This window comes from Cynocephalus volans, unplaced genomic scaffold (genome assembly GCF_027409185.1).
Source record: "Cynocephalus volans isolate mCynVol1 unplaced genomic scaffold, mCynVol1.pri scaffold_35, whole genome shotgun sequence".
NCBI classification, from domain to species: domain Eukaryota; kingdom Metazoa; phylum Chordata; class Mammalia; order Dermoptera; family Cynocephalidae; genus Cynocephalus; species Cynocephalus volans.
The window spans coordinates 5,462,095-5,477,110 of NW_026902463.1; the positions used below are offsets into that span (position 1 = coordinate 5,462,095).

Below are 15,016 nucleotides of genomic sequence, written 5' to 3' on the forward strand. Positions count from 1 at the left end.
TTTAAAGGTCAGTGGGTGAGTGGGAGAAAAGTGGCACAGAGACAGAAAAAGTGCATTCTCCCTATGGTGCCTCAGCTCTGACGGGACAAATCAACTCAGATGTGTAGATGATGCTGAGGAGTACACAGCATGTGTCACCATTGGCGGCTGAATCCATGCAGGCTCAAATGCATGGATGACAGTAGAATAAAATAATTCTGATTATTACCTGCCCATCAAACCCAAAAATGACTAACTTATTTTTCTGAAACTCAGATCACCAAGGGGAGAAACTGCTATGAGTATGTGGATGGAAAGGACAAATCTCGGGCCAACTGGATGAGGTAAGGCCAATAGGTTTCGGGTTCCAGCAGGGACACTCATCTCTCTCAAGCTCGGCTTCTTTCCTCCTCAGCATGCCTCCCTCGATGGTTTTTACACTCTCTGCTCCCCTTACAATGTTCTTTCTTATTATGAACATCCAGGAAAAAAGAGGTAAAGTAAAAACATTACCATTTTTTAATCAAAAAACTAAATCTCTATGATAGACAAAATTGGGGCACCAGGATAAACCCTGAGGAGCCTAGATTCATTGGGGATGCTGGATTCACACTTTAATTTATCTAATCAGCATTTATTAAGCATTTGCTGTACTCTAGTTTAGAAAATGGAGTACATCTCATGAATAGATCACACAACCCATGCCCTTGTGAAGGACTATTGCAAGCATAAATGAAACATTTGATTGTAGTAGAAGTACACAAGGCCAAGACAATGTAAAACAAGGGACCTTTAATCTGTGAGGACAGGAATTCTTCCCAACTTCAGTGAAATTAAAACCTGAAGCCTGACAAGTGAGCTGCAGGGTGGTCATGGACCTCTGTGCTGCATGGACCAGCCCCTTTCCATGAAGGTTCTTGTTTTATTAGAGGATAAGAATAGGGATATGCTGTTATTATTGTGTATTATCATGCAAGGCCAAAGGAACATCTAAGTTTCTATGGGAACCCAGGGAGGCAGGTGAATGGCACCTGGGTAAACTATGGGAGATTAGAAAAAGGTCTTTCAAAAGAAGATAGACTTGGGGTGATTATAGAATGATGTGAGCTAATCTAGAAGCAGAGTACATGATTGATTAAACACCAAATTCTGTGGTATAAGTAGAAATCGATTGAGAGTTTAGAGAAGTGAGAAGTCAGTGTTTTATGGCCAATCATGGTGGAGGTAAGTCTGTAATTGGGCTTTGAAGAATGGTTAAGTAGGCAAGGGGGGAAAAGCATTCCAGGCAGGATGAGCACCATAAGCAGGACTTGGAGAAAGAGGCTTAGGTATGAACAGCAGGTTCCTGGAGGAGGGTAACGGCATGGCCAGTCACAGCATGGGGGCCTTGACCATCTGGTGACAAGTCCAACACGGCCCTGGCAGGTAGTGGAGACTCACTGCCTGTTATTTTCTGTCCCTTTGTCTGCCTCAACCCCAGGTATGTGAACTGTGCCCGGGATGATGAGGAGCAGAACCTGGTGGCCTTTCAATACCACGGTCAGATCTTCTATTGAAATTGCCAGGTCATCAGGCCAGGCTGTGAACTGCTGGTCTGGTACGGGGATGAATATGGCCAGGAGCTGGGTATCAAGTGGGACAGCAAGTGGAAGAAAGAGCTCACGGCAGGGAGAGGTGGGCACCACTATTATTCTTTAAATAGAATAGAAGAGAAAGAATTCTCCTTGGGAATTTTCATGGTACAACTGTTAAGTAGAGTAAAATGCAGTCTGAAGTCAGAAAAATTTCAAATCAGGTGTTTCTGAAATTAAGGCTTTGTTTTATATGCATTTGACTTTTAGGGACAATTTATATTTTAAACTTTTTGTTCTCATTTTATTTTTTTAACTACTTTATATGCAAAATATATAATAACATATAGTCCTGACAGGCTTAGAGACAAAGAACAAGTTCTCAAGCACCTACCGGCTGTTTCAACAAGGCAGTTTCTTCTGGCTCTTTTAATTATTTCTTAATTTCTTCCGTATTTCTAAATAACATACATATGTTGTTTTTCATTCATTCATTATTTCAATTAGTTGTCATGTGAATTCTTACTCTGTGCCAGACAATGTTTGAGGAACAGGAAATATGGATAGAACAAGATGATCAGAATAAGTGCTATTGAGCAGCTGACATGTGAGTTAGGGAAACACGCAGACACACACAGGCATGTGCATAAAATGAGATAGTCATTCATGCTTTCAAGAAAACTAAGCCAGAAAAGTGCCTAGAGATCATCATGAGGGGAGGGAGGGTATGGCAGGGAACATGAGGGAAGGTTCCTCTCAGGACATAACATTTGAGAGGTTCAGAGTTGTGCTCAAATGTCTCCAGGCAGAAGGAGCAGCTCGTGCAACAGCTCTGAGGCGGGAGAGAGTGAGGGTGTTTGAGGAATGGCTGAGACCACCCAGGTGAAGGAAGCAGAGAAGAGAGCAGAGGTCAGAGAGATACACAGAAGCCAGGACATGTAGTGCCCATGATTCCTGCCAAGACACTGGGGATTTTCCTGAGATGGAAACAATTGTGGACTTTGAGTTAATTTTCAGAAAATAATCTGCAGTGTGTAATCCCCTCAGACGCCACATCAGTCTCCAGGTAAGAGAGGATGGTGGGTTGGATAAAGATGGGAGTCAGGAGGAAAGAAGTCTGATTAGGGATACAATTGAAACAGAACTTCCTATTAAATTTGAAATGTGTTAAGACTGAATGAAATACCTCAAGTAGGAATACTTGATGTGTCACCCAAGGAAGAACATATTTTTATTTTATGATTTGTGGACACTGAGATGGAAGCAATCCATAATCTAGTTTAGGCAGCAGGAACCAGAGTCCTTTACTCAAGGGGGCCTGGACCACTCTGAATCCCACTTCCTGATGGAGAACCAGGTACACAAGAGTCCTCAATTAGATGTCTTTGACTGGGGAGACTCAAACTCAGGTGTACTTACACATGCTCTTTAACTCTACACTGCCTTCTACATTTGTGCATCTCCAGACGAAGTGGTTCCTGACTTACTAGATCCTTTTCCCCTCATAAGAAAAGTCACTAAGGATGAGTCCATCCATAATAGCCCCTTTTCGTGTTGCTATAACACAATAACTGAGACTGGATAATTTATAAAGAACAGAGTTTTATTTAGCTTATGATTCTGGGACAGCTGCACCTGGCATGAGCCTCAGGCTGCTTCTACTCATGGTGGAAAGTGGTAGGCAGCTGGCGGGTTCAAGCGGCAAGAGGAAGCAAGAGAAAGAGATGGGGGAGGTGCTAGGGTCTTTTAAACAACCAGCCCTCATGGGAACTAATAGAGTGAGAACTCACTCACTACTGCCACCTTCCGGGGAGAACAGTAATTCATTCATGAGGGATCTGCCCCCATGATTCAAACAGCTCCCAACACTGCCATATTGGGGATCAGATTTTCACATGAGTTTTGGGGGGACAACACATCCAAACTCTATCACCATCTATGTAATCCAGAGTTATTATTTCTCAGTAGAATAAAATAGCTGCAGATGCTCTATCAGGAAAAGTACCCAGAGATTAGGGAGAGAAGAGGATATGATATGACCTAGAAGATAATTGTAGTGTGTGTGTGGGGGAAGTCACTGCAGTTCCTTCTGTACAAAGACTGAAGCTGCCTCTGATGCTATTGAAGGTCCCTGGTTTGGCTGATCCATAGACAAGGCCTTTGATGTGGGCTTTCTAGATTTCTGAGGAAGATGTAGTAAACAAAAACAGAATGAAAAATAGACTGTAAAGGAATGCTCGGTGGGAGACAGCTTGTATTAACACATGAGGAATGATTAGTGGAGCAGGCCTTACCATACAACAAAGCAGATGGCCCAGTTGTCTACACCTCCCCTGACCAAAACCTTCTTCTTTCAGTGGAACCAAAGCCAGAGATCCACCCTTGTTCTTCATGCCCTCTGGCCTTCTCCAGTCAGAAATTCCTCAGGCAACATGTGGAACACAATCACTCCTCTCCAACCTTCCCAGAGACATCTGCAAGAGAACATCTCCAGCCAGGAGATCTCTGTGCAGTGGGTCAGAATCAGGAGCAGCAACATCCTGATCCACACAGCTGGAATGATGAGGCCGAAGGTCAAGAGGCCAAAGAAAGGTCCAACCCTTATATAAGAGGACAAGGCACAGGAGGATTTCAAGCACATTTTCCAGCCCGCCCAAAGGCCAAATGGGGAGTTCTAGGGAGAGTGAGATGGAAGAAGAGTCCAGAACAGGCCAGAAGGTGAATCCAGAGAACACAGGCAAGTTATCTGTGGGGGTAAGAATCTCAAGAATTGCAAAAGTCAAGTGTGGAGAGTGTGGGAGAGGCTTCAGTAACAAGTCAGGCCTCATCTGACACCAGAGGACACACACAGGGGAGAAGCCCTATGTTTGCAGGGAGTGTGGGAGAGGCTTTGGCTGTAAGTCACACCTCATGCGACACCAGAGGACACACACAGGGGAGAAGCCCTATGTTTGCAGGAAGGGCAAGTGAGTCAGCAGTAAAACCACATCTCAACAGAGAGTGTGTGGCCACCACACACCTCCACAACCCAGCACTGAGGGAACTTCAGAGAACTTCTCTTGACCTCTCATATTCCCCAGGAGTGTAGAGACAGATGTGACCGATCAAACACACCCTCCATTTTCATGACCAGAGATGAGGCAGAAAATGTGGGAGGCAGGGGTTCCTTAAGGGTTCATGGTCTGTGGACGGGTGCGGATCCCCTCCATGTCCCACTTGGCTCCCCTCCATGTCCTTCTGGCCTCCTGTTCCAATAAACATCATCCCCATACAAAGCTACAGTGCAGGCTGTGTACCTTGTTCTCAGTCCCAAAGGTGGGAGAGTCCAGGAGGCCACGGAGAACTTGGACTCTCAGCTGGGTCTCATGGGAACCAAGCCCTGCTTAAATCACCTCCTGGGCCCAGGGAGAGAACCAGGGGAGGACATGGAGACTGAGATGGGCCAGGAGGGGCCCGCCTCCACCAGCACCCCCTTGGCCTTTCCTGTTTCCTCTGATCTCTGTAGCCTTAGAGGCAGAAGCCAGGCAGGGACGTGAGTGGGAACTCAAGAGACAAGGAAAAGGAGTCAGGAAACCAGTTCCCCGAGCCCCCAACCCCTTCTCTATGGGTCCAGTCTTAGGCTGGGTATCAGGCATCATAGCAGAGGGGGCAATTGCAGCCCCAGGATCTGGGGCATGTTTACAGAGCAGGGCTTCGGTGGTGGGGTGGGCCCAAACCCTGTAATCACAGAGCCCTCCCCAGCTGTGGGCTCTTAGTCCCTGATCCTCCAGCTCCTGGAAACAGCGTGAGGGGGGTGGGAGGAGACCACTGCGGTCTTGGTCTGAGGCTGCCCGACATATAATTTGCATATGCTCCTGGGTAGGTCATCTCCCCCAGACCCAAACGTTCTACCTGTAAAATGAAGTCTCTGGAATTGGGGAGAGGGAGGCGGGGCCTGGAGAAGGGAAGGAGTCATGGAACAAATCTGCCTGGGCAGATACCCAGGAGGAGAATGCTCTAGGAGGTGGTAGATGGATGGAGTCATGGGAGTAACATTTTGGGGACTCCACTGTGACCTGTCTGAAGCTGGGGAGCTTGGGATGGGGTATAAAAGGCTGGTGTCCAGGGCCAGGGTTCCACAGAGGAGCAGGGGGGAGATGGGGATGGTGCCCCCTCCTCTGCTCCTCCTTCTGCCCCTGGTCCCTTCTGGGAGTGAATCCTCACACAGAGAAGAAAACCATGTCTCTGCACAGACTGAGTGTGTCTTCAGTGAGAGGCCGGTGGGCACTGGGGAGAAAGCTACTGATCCTGTGCCGGGTGGGCTCTGAGCATTGGGGGCACTGCCCAACATGGAGGCCCCATAGGTCTCAAGGCCCTGTCCAGGCACAGCTCCAGGGAGCTAGGTGGGCAGCCCACAGGTTCAAACTTGAAGACCTCTTTCCCTCAGGGCTGTGACTGGCATACAGCATTGGACGTGGGAGCCAATTTCTGATCAGATTCTGCTGTTGAGAGAGAGAGAGGTGGTGAGTTCACAGAAAAACAACAGGCTGACCTGGAGTTGGCAAGTGCATCACAAGCAATGAAGTTGTGATGAAACCCAGAGTCTCGAAAACAGCATTTAAGTCCTCTAAGAAAAGTGCTAAAAGTAATCCCTGCAGATGTGTCGTGGCTGTCCTGATGTGCTCAGAATGCTGAGGAAGGAAATCAAAGGTTGACGAAACATCCACCTGCCTGTTGAGGGTTACAGGATTGAAACAACGTGCTGGAGACTGACTGCACTGGACATATTACAAGGTAATATGGGGAATTTTAAACAAGTGCTGGAGCAAATTGGGATCCTAGAAAAATGCAACTGAGTACAGGAAACACTGGCCTCAGCCCTTTCAAGTTAAGGAAGGGTTTGAGGTTACCTGAGAACCAACCCTGACCACAACCATGATATCCAGCCCTAAACCTCGAGGCATAATCCTAACATTAACCCGTGCAATACTGGCGTCTCTGTCCCTACAGTTCCCATCAACAGAACGAACCCACCCCCATGGGTTCACAGAGCCCTGGGGTGTTGGGGTGGGGATGGGGGGCCACACAGCTCTGGACCTGGAACCATTTCTCAAAACTTCTGTCTGCATCTTGCTGTCTACATTGCTTGTTTCCTTTCAGTAGATGAGAGTGGAAGCCAGACTGAGAAGGGGCCTCCACCTGGATCACAGGTAGCCCTGAACCCTATGACGACCACATAAGAATTTCAAATCAACTAGCCAGAATGAAAAAGAAGCATCCTGAGAGTGTCTGCAGTGCAGCCAGGGATGGCAGTCACTGGACCATGCCAGGTGTTGGGATTGAGGTGTCTGGGCACCCACATTGCCCTGGGTGGGCCTTGTCACCACAATCTACCCATTGTCCAGTCTGACCCTCAGCAATGTACCCGTGGTGCCTGGAGATGGGCAGGAATGGTCAGCACATCTCAGAAGTAACCCAAGTGTCCCCCAGCTGATGACCTGCAGAGAGCTGACACTGAGGACATCGGCCTGACCTTGTCCTAAACTCCATGTGTGTCGACCCAATTAAGGTCAGAAGCAGCCAGTGATTGCTGCTTCTTGCAGCCAGTGACATCGATAATATTGTGATAGATGGAAAAGTACATGAGAGAAGAGAGTTCAATTGTGTGTATAATGAGAGATATACAGTGAGAGATGTAAAGTGAGATATGCTGAGATATTTATATAGTGAGATATATAATGAGATATTTTTATAGTGAGATGTTTATATAGTGAGATATGCGTATAATGAGAGGATTATACAGTGAGAGATACATAATGAAATAAATAAATAGTAAGGTTTTTATATAATGAGAGATACACAGTGAGAGATATATAGTGAGATATTTATACAGTGAGAGAGATATATAGAGGTGTATATGTATTTGTACATAAGCACACTTACATAAAAGTCTCCATTTCTTGGCAAATTATCCAAGAACTCAGCCAGTCTGTGGCAAAATTTAGTCACAGACCCTGGTGTATTAGCCCATTTTTGTGTTGCTGTAACAGAATACCTGAGACTGGGTAATTTATAATGGAAAGAGTTTTATTTGGCTTAGGATTCTGGGACAGCTGCATCTGGCGCAGGCCTCCGGCTGCTTCTACTCATGGAGGAAAAGCAGCAGCAGCTGGCGGGTACCAGCAGATCACATGGTGGGAGGAAGCAAGACAGAGAGAGAGAGAGAGAGTCAGGCTCTCCTCTTCTTTTAAAGCCCTCAGAAACACGCCCCTGAGCACCATTTTTAATCCATTCACTACTGCATGGTCCTACAATCCAGTCACCTCTTTAAGGTTCCAACTTTCAATTACCATAATAGGATTTCCCACCCTCTTAACAGTCAGAATGGGGGCTAAGTTTATTTATTTATTTATTTATTTTGTTAATTTTATTTTGTCAATATACAATGTTGTTGATAATTGTGGCCCATTACTGAAAACTCCCTCCCTCCTCTCTCTCCCCTCTCCCTCCCAACAATGTCCTTTCTGTTTGCTCATCGTATCAACTTCAAGGAATTATAGCTATTATATCTCCCCCCCACGCCGTTTTTTTTTTTTTGCTTGTGTGTGTGTGTGTGTGTGTGTGTGAATTTATTTATCTATTTTTAGCTCCCACCAATAAGTGAGAACATGTGGTATTTCTCTTTCTGTGCCTGACTTGTTTCACTTAATATAATTCTCTCAAGGTCCATCCATGTTGTTGCAAATGGCACTATTTCATTCCTTTTTATAGCAGAGTAGTATTCCATTGTGTGGATATACTGCATTTTCCGTATCCACTCATCCGATGATGGACATTTGGGCTGGTTCCAACTCTTGGCTATTGTAAAGAGTGCTGCGATGAACATTGGGGAACAGGTATACCTTCGACTTGGTGATTTCCATCCCTCTGGGTATATTCCCAGCAGTGGGATAGCTGGGTCATATGGAAGATCTATCTGGAATTGTTTGAGGAACCTCCATACCATTTTCCATAGAGGCTGCACCATTTTGCAGTCCCACCAAAAATGTATGAGAGTTCCTTTTTCTCCGCAACCTCGCCAGCATTTATTGTTCAGAGTCTTTTGGATTTTAGCCATCCTAACTGGGGTGAGATGGTATCTCAGTGTAGTTTTGATTTGCATTTCCCGGATGCTGAGTGATGTTGAGCATTTTTTTATATGTCTGTTGGCCATTTGTATATCTTCCTTAGAGAAATGCCTACTTAGCTCTTTTGCCCATTTTTTAATTGGGTTGCTTGTTTTTTTCTTGTAAAGTTGTTTGAGTTCCTTGTATATTCTGGATATTAATCCTTTGTCAGATGTATATTTTGCAAATATTTTCTCCCACTCTGTTGGTTGTCTTTTAACTCTGTTAATTGTTTCTTTTGCTGTGCAGAAGCTCTTTAGTTTGATATAATCCCATTTGTTTATTTTTCCTTTGGTTGCCCGTGCTTTGGGGGTCGTATTCATGAAGTCTGTGTCCAGTCCTATTTCCTGAAGTGTCTCTCCTATGTTTTCTTTAAGAAGTTTTATTGTTTCAGGGTGTGTATTTAATTCTTTAATGAATTTTGAGTTGACTTTAGTGTATGGTGAAAGCTGTGGGTCTAGTTTCATTCTCCTGCATATTGATATCGAGTTCTCCCAGCACCATTTGCTAAAGAGGCAGTCTCTTCCCCAGAGTATAGGCTCGATGCCTGTGTCAAAAGTCAGATAGCTGTAGGTGTGTGGGTTGATTTCTGGATTCTCAATTCTAATCCATTGATCAGTGTGTCTGTTTTTATGCCAGTGCCATACTGTTTTGGTTATTATAGCTTTGTAGTATAGTTTAAAGTCAGGTGGTGTTATGCCTCCAGCTTTATTTTTTTTGCTCAGCGTTGCTTTGGCTATGCGTGGTCTTTTGTTATTCCACATAAATTTCTGGATAGTTCTTTCCATTTCTGAGAAAAATGTCATTGGACTTTTGATGGGGATTGCATTAAATTTGTATATCATTTTGGGTAGTATGGACATTTTCACTATGTTGATTCTTCCAATCCAAGAGCATGGGATATCTTTCCATCTTCTTGTATCCTCTCTAATTTCTCTCAGCAGTGGTTTGTAGTTCTCATTATAGAGATTTTTCACATCCTTGGTTAACTCAATTCCTAAGTATTTTATTTTTTTTGGTGGCTGTTGTAAATGGGCAGGCTTTCTTGATTTCTCTTTCTGCATGTTCACTATTGGAGAATAGAAATGCTACTAATTTTTGTGTGTTGATTTTGTATCCTGCTACTGTGCTGAAGTCATTTATCACCTCCAAGAGTTTTTTTTTTTTTTTTTTTGTAGAGGCTTTAGGCTGTTCGATATATAGGGTCATGTCATCTGCAAACAGGGACAGTTTGACTTCACCTTTTCCAATCTGGATGCCCTTTATTTCCTTCTCTTCTCTGATTGCTCTGGCTAGTACTTCCAACACTATGTTGAATAGGAGTGGTGAGAGTGGGCATCCTTGTCTAGTTCCTGTTCTTAAAGGAACAGCTTTCAGCTTTTCCCTATTCAGGATGATATTGGCAGTGGGTTTATTATATATGGCTTTAATTATTTTGAGATGCTTTCCCTCTATACCTAACTTATAGAGGGTCTTTGTCATGAATGAGTGTTGAATTTTATCAAATGTTTTTTCAGCATCTACAGAGATGATCATATGGTCCTTGTGTTTGATTTTATTAATATGGTGTATCACATTTATTGATTTGCATAAGTTGAACCAACCTTTCATCCCTGGATGAATCCCATTTGATTGTAGTTAATAATTTTACGTATGTGTTGCTGTATTCTGTTTGCTAGTATTTTAGTGAGGATTTTTGCATCTATATTCATCAAGGATATCGGCCTGTTGTTTTCTTTTCTGGTTATGTCTTTACCTGGTTTTGATATCAGGATGATGTTTGCTTCATAGAAAGAGTTAGGGAGACTTGCGTCTGTTTCAATCTTTTGGAATAGTCTGTAAAGAATTGGTGTCAATTCCTCTTTGAATGTTTGGTAAAATTCTGCTGTGAATCCATCTGGTCCTGGGCTTTTCTTTGTTGGGAGCTTTCTGCTAACTGCTTCAATCTCCTTTATTGTTATTGGTCTGTTCAGATTTTCTGTATCTTCATGGCTCAGTTTTGGGAGCTGGTGTGTGTTCAGAAATTTATCCATTTCCTCCAGATTTTCAAACTTGTTGGTGTATAGTTGTTTATAGTAGTCTTGAATGATTCCTTGTATTCCAGATGAATCAGTTGTAATATCTCCTTTTTCATTTCTAATTTTTGTTATCTGAATCTTCTCTCTTCCTTTTTTTTTTTTTTTTTTTTAGCCATGCTAATGGTTTGTCAATTTTATTTATCTTTTCAAAAAACCAACTTTTTGATTCATTGATCTTTTGTATTGTTTTTTGGGTTTCAATTTCTTTAAGTTCTGCTCTGATCTTAATGATTTCTTTCCGTCTGCTAACTTTAGGTTTGGATCATTCTTGATTTTCTAGATCTTTAAGGTGAAGTGTTAGGTTGTTCACTTGCCATCTTTCCATTCTTCTGAGGTGAGCATTTAATGCAATAAATTTCCCCCTTAATACCGCTTTTGCAGTATCCCACAGGTTTTTGGATAATAATAATGATGTATCATTATTTTCATTAGTTTCAATAAATGTTTTGATTTCCTGCTTGATTTCTTCTTGGACCCATATGTCATTAAGTAGAATGCGGTTTAATTTCCATGTGTTTGTGTAGTTTCCAGAATTTTGTTTGTTATTGATTTCTAGTTTTAATCCATTATGGTCTGACAAGATACATGGGATAATTCCAATTTTTTTGAATTTGTTGAGACTTGATTTATGACCCAATATGTGATCTATCCTGGAGAATGATCCATGTGCTGATGAGAAGAATGAATATTCTGAGGTTGTTGGGTGGAATGTTCTGTAGATATCTGCCAAGTCCAACTGGTCTAGAGTATTTTTTAGATCTTGTGTTTCTCTGCTGATTCTTTGCCTAGATGATCTGTCCTATATTGACAGTGGGGTGTTCAGGTCCCCTGCTATTATGGTAGTAGTGTCTATTTCCTTCTTTAGTTCTAATAGAGTTTGTTTTATAAATCTGGCTGCTCCAACATTGGGTGCGAACATATTTATGATTGTTATGTCTTCTTGATGGATCAGGCCTTTTATCATTATATAGTTCCCTCGTCGTCTCTTTTTATGGTTTTTAGTTTAAAGTCTACTTTGTCAGATATAAGAATAGCTACTCCAGCTCGTTTTTCTTTTCTGTTTGCATGGTAAATCTTTTCCCATCCTTTCACTCTTAGTCTATGTGAGTCTTTATAGGTGAGGTGGGTGTCTTGAAGGCAGCGTATAGTTGGGTCCTCCTTTTTAATCCAGTCAGCAAGTCTGTGTCTTTTGATTGGGGAATTTAAGCCTTTTACATTATGAGTTGTTATTGAATAGTGTTGGTTTATTCCTAGCATTTTGTTGATTGTTGTTTGGTTGGCTTCAGTGTCTTTTGTTCCTTGCTTTCTGATTTACTGTTTGTTTTCTGTGTTTGTTGGTTCCTTAGGTTGCAGATAGCCTTTTTGTTTGTTTGTTTTCTCTTCATGAATGCCATTTGTATTATACTAGTGGCTTTAGATTTTTCTTGGGTTTTTACGGCAGTGGTAGTTATTTTTCAGGAACCAAACCCAGTACTCCCTTGAGAATTTCTTGTAAGGGTGGTCGTGTGGTGGTGAACTCCCACAGTTTATGTTTATCTGAGAAATATATTATTTGCCCTTTATTTCGGAAGGATAGCCTTGCAGGGTAGAGTATTCTTGGCTGGCAATCTCTCTTTTAGTGTTTTGAATATATCATCCCTTTCCTTTCTGGCTTTTAGGGTTTGTGATGAAAAGTCTGATGTTAGTCTGATTGGGGCTCCCTTATAGATGATTTGATGCTTCTCTCTTGCAGCTTTTAAGATTCTCTCTATGTCTTTGAGTTTTGCCAATTTGACTATAACGTGTCTTGGAGAAGGCCTTTTTGAGTTGAATACATTTGGAGATCGTTGAGCTTCCTGGATCTGAAGATCTGTGATTTTTCCTATACCTGGGAAGATTTCTGCCACTATTTTGTTGAATATGTTTTCAATGCAATTTCCTTTTTCCACCCCTTCTGGAATACCCATGAGTCGGATATTTGAGCGCTTAAGGTTATCTGATATCTCTCTCAGATTTTCTTCAATGCCTTTGATTCTTTTTTCTTTCTTTCTTTCTTTTTCTTTTCTTTTTCTTTTTTTTTTTTGACTGCTTGTGTTATTTCAAACAGCCCATCTTCAAGTTCAGAGGTTCTCTCTTCAAGTTCCACAAGCCTGTTGGTTAAGCTCTCCGTTGTGTTTTTTATTTCCCTGAATAACTTCTTCAGTTCGGCAAGTTCTGCTACATTTTTTTTCAGGGCATTGATTTCCTTGTACATTTCCTCTTTCAGGTCCTGTATACTTTTCCTCATTTCATCATGATGTCTAGCTGAGTTTTCTTGTATCTCATTCAGTTTCCTCAGAATTATCACTTGAAATTCCTTGTCAGTCACTTCAAGGGCTTCTTGTTCTATAGGATCTAGAGCTTGAGATTTATTATCTTTTGGTGGTGTACTTTCTTGATTTTTTGTATTTCTATATTTTCTTTGTTGTTTATTCATTGTGGCAGGGGGTTTCACAGTCCACAGGTTTGGCACTATTGACTGACTAAGATGTTGCTGTGGTTGCCAATTTGGTATCGCTACCTCAGTGACTCCCTGTTCCTGTGTGCTCTGTTCCGGGCTGCTGGGATGCACCGAGGCACTGCAGAGCGTGTGGTCTCTGCAGAGCTTCCCCTTCCCCTGCAGGATGTCTCCCTGCCCTGTGTGCGCTAGGCGGGGCTTGGGATGGAGCCGGGTGGCGGTGGTGAAGCCTACCTGCTGCTGGATTGTGCAGCAGCAGCGTGGACCCTGTGGAGTTCCCGCCTCCCCTGCCGGACGTCTCCCCGCTTTGTGTGCACTGGGCTGAGCTGAGAATGAAGCTGGGTGGCAGCTGTGAAGCCTACCTGTTGGAGGATCACGCAGTGGCGGCCCTGCAGGGCATGTGGTGTCCATGGAAATTCTGCCTCTCCCACTGGACGTCTCCCTTTCTCGGCCGCCAGTTGAATTGCTTCCAGCTCCAGGGATGGGCAGGTGGAGGCGGGGGGTGGGGGTCAGAAGCTGTGGTCACCGCTGCAGCCTGGGGTGACACACGCTGTTCAGGCCTCCATGTTTCCACTTCTGCGGCTGCGGCTGAGACGCGGGCTGCGGCGAACCGGGGGGTCCCTTGCTTGCGTTGGGGGAAGATTCCCGGTTCTCGGCAGGGTAAAGACACCCTTTCGAAGCCGTTCCTTTGCGCTGACTCTGCTACAGCTGCATCCGGCGCGGGCCTCAGGCTGCTTCTACTGGTGGCGGAAAAGCGGCAGGCACCTCTCCTCTTCCGCCATCTTGACCTCCCTAAGTTTCTAATTCATAAAACTTGGGGGACACAATTCAAGCTGCAATGAGTTGGCGGGGGGCATGATTCGATCCACTACACCTGGCGTCGTGGCTCAAGCTCTGCTGAGGTAGCCCCTGTCCGGTGATGGCAGATCCCCTGGACTGCTGACGCCCTGCACGCTCGGCTTCCCACCTGCTGACAGGCTCCGTCTGGCTCGCGGAGAGGGTGAAGGATGCAGTCAGAAGGTGGACACTCGGGAACCACCTAAAGTAGGGGCAAACCTCCCGTCTGCGAGCTGCCCACTTCCTACACCTGCACCCCAGCTGTCACTCTGCTGCACCAACACCTGCCCCTCAGCTGTCGCTCTGCAGGACCTACACCTGCAGCCCACCCTCAGGCTGCCATCTGAGCCGAATGCTGGCGGATGGGACCAAGCGGAGCCTGACGGTGGCGAGTGAAGTCGAGCGGTGGCGGGTGGAGCCAAGCGGTGGCGGATGGGACCGAGTGGAGCCGAGCGGTTACGGGTGTGGCGGGTGGGCGGGGTGGCGCCGGCAGAGAGCGGGGCGTTGGACTGGGGTAGCCGCGCGGCTGCTGGGCCCCGGGGAGCAGGTGGCCCGGGGCGCGCGGCGGTGCCCGGGCGCTGGGAGGCTCACGGCGGCCGTCGCGCAGTCTCTGGCAGAGCATGGCCCTGGGCGGCGCCCCGGTTGCCCCTGTCGCTCCTTGGCTCCCTCCCCGTCCTGACTCCCGCCCCCGACCGCGCCTGGCACACGTCCCCGGGGCTCACTATGCGGTGCGGCTGCGGCCCGGGGTCCCGGGCTCCCGAGCTCCAGGCTTCGCCACCCCACAGCTGTGTGGACCCGGCCCGCAGGGTCCAGAGACGGGCCGCACGCACCGCGACCCGGGGTCCGCCGCTCCGCCCGCGGGTCAAGAGGGCTCTTGCGGACATCTGCTCTCTGCCATTTGGCCACCCGAGTATGGATGGACACGACGCC

General features: G+C 45.3%; 1 pseudogene; it reads left to right on the forward strand.

The window, feature by feature from the left end:
• The window catches only part of LOC134369039 (histone-lysine N-methyltransferase PRDM9-like), a 30,516-nt pseudogene extending 16,034 nt beyond the window's left edge, over window positions 1-14,482 (forward strand).
• The last annotated feature ends 534 nt before the right edge of the window (window positions 14,483-15,016 follow it).